This window comes from Mus caroli, chromosome 1 (genome assembly GCF_900094665.2).
Source record: "Mus caroli chromosome 1, CAROLI_EIJ_v1.1, whole genome shotgun sequence".
Classification (NCBI taxonomy): domain Eukaryota; kingdom Metazoa; phylum Chordata; class Mammalia; order Rodentia; family Muridae; genus Mus; species Mus caroli.
In genome coordinates this window covers 44018924-44021029 of record NC_034570.1, presented here as the reverse complement: position 1 = coordinate 44021029, position 2106 = coordinate 44018924, and positions in this window count along the sequence as shown.

Sequence of the window (2106 nt, the reverse complement as noted above, 5' to 3'; positions counted from 1 at the left end):
CTTTGGAACTTTGGGCCTGAAGATCTATTCGATGTTAAGAGCTCTGTTGAATATTGTGTAGGAGCTTGGAAGATAATGTTGAGAACAGTGCAGAAGATGGAGGCCTGGCTTGTGAAATTTCAGAGGGAAGATTAAAGACTCTTTTCAGGGCCATTGCTCTTTTGGATTGTGAAGATTCTGTGGTTCTGGTTAGCTGGGGCTGAAGAATCAGCTGTGATTAACAAGATGCCAGAACCAGTGGAGTAAAACATTTGCATTACTGGGACTATTGATGCTGGAGCTAAGCAATTAACTTAACGGTGATTTAAAAGAGACCAGCATCATTGATTTGACATCTTCTGGGAAGTGATTTTTTTGAAAGCCCAGAGGCTGTGTTCCAGAGATAGCCAACGTTGTACCTTGTGCTGTGGCTGGACTTGGTAAAGTGTAAGAGTCACCCAGGTGGTACTGGTTTTGATGTCATGAATGGGTCATGCAGAGCAGCTGAGGCTCGGCACTGTGAGAGGCCATGGAAGGCCATTGGGGAAGGTGCAGCCTCAGTTGCAATTGACAGCCCAGGACTGAAGGGGTTATGCAGTATTTTGGAGATGCCAGTACCATGGTATGACCACCAAGAGCAGTAGCAGTGGAATACAAGCATCTGGAGCCTAAAGGATGGTGTGTATGCTATAAAAGGCATAGCTGGAGAAGTGACCCAAGCCCTCTGAGGAGCCCAGAAGATCCTGAGTTGGATCCCAGACATTGGACAGTTGGAGTTTGATTTTGCTTTTCATTGTGACTGTGCCCTGANATGTTTCCCTCTTGAAGGAAGTTTTTTTAGTGAAGCCCACAGTTAAGAGACTTTTAATTGTAAAGACTTTGGATTTTAAGAGAGATTGAGATTTTAAGATTTTGTAAAGACTGTGGGACTTTTGAAGTTATTTAGATCTTGGGGATGAAAAAGAAACTAAGGGTTGAGGCTTACCAGTGATACGTTTGTGTTGACAAGGGGTCAATTGTACTGGCTAGTTTTCTGTCAACTTGACACAGCTGGATAGGTGTAACACTGGTTACTAGAAAGTTAGCTTTAAATTGGTAACTCAGGTTTGGAGTCTTTCCAACACGTGGCATAAGGCAGGCCAAGAGGCTGGGCTTCTAAGGATACTTCTAGTTGAGATAATATTTAATGTGATTCTTATCCTAAAAAGTAGAATTAAAGGTAAGATGTAAAGCAATGTCTCTTTAATGAAGCATTAAAACATGCACTGTCATATATTCATAGATATAAATTGGCAGCCAAATTTGGCAACTTAATAGTGAAGTTTTGATGTTTATTCTAAGGTGAAAAATTGTTTTGAAATTGAGTTTTGCTTTCCCAAGGTTGTAGTTATAGTCTAATATTGCAAAAGAAACTTAAAATTTCTGAAATCTGTCCTCACTGCAAGAGGAACTAAGCTCAGAGCAGCCTCTGCAGGGCTTGTGTGACTTTCTTTTGTCTTGCAAACTGTGCCTAAGCAAGCTCTCTAAACTTGCCTGTCCTTGCCTTCAGGGATAATTCCTTTTAGCTAAAAGAGCACTGTTGCAGATCTATCCAGATGTAGTTCTGAATAAAGTTTAAATTCAAAGTTTATAAAAGGTCAATCAGGCTGTAGAATTTATCAGAACATTGCGATTTGACTGCCTACTTCATGTAAAGTTATTAAAGATTTAAGGGGTTTTTCCTTTGCATCCAGAAAATTGTAAAGAGCTTGCTTCCAGTGAACTTGTAATCACTGGAAAATTTTGCCTCTAGGTATGGTTAATATAGCCTTATCTCATGTAAGAAAAAATTCTTAGTGTCTCTGCTTCAATACAAGAAGCTAAGAGTTTGAATCTTTCAGTGTATATTGTTTCCTAAGTGGAAAGTATTTTATTAGCTAATGCCTCTCAAGGGAAGTTTACTTTAAATCCTTGCTCTGACACAAGGAGATTTTTATTTCTGGGGAGTAACTGTTGCTCCAGAAAAGATTCAGAGGCAATATCTTTTGAATACTTAGGGTTTTAGTTATACTATAAAATTGTGGTACAGAAAATCTAAGAACGAAAAATTGATTTGCTTTAAAATTTTATTTTCAAAAGCTTACAGGA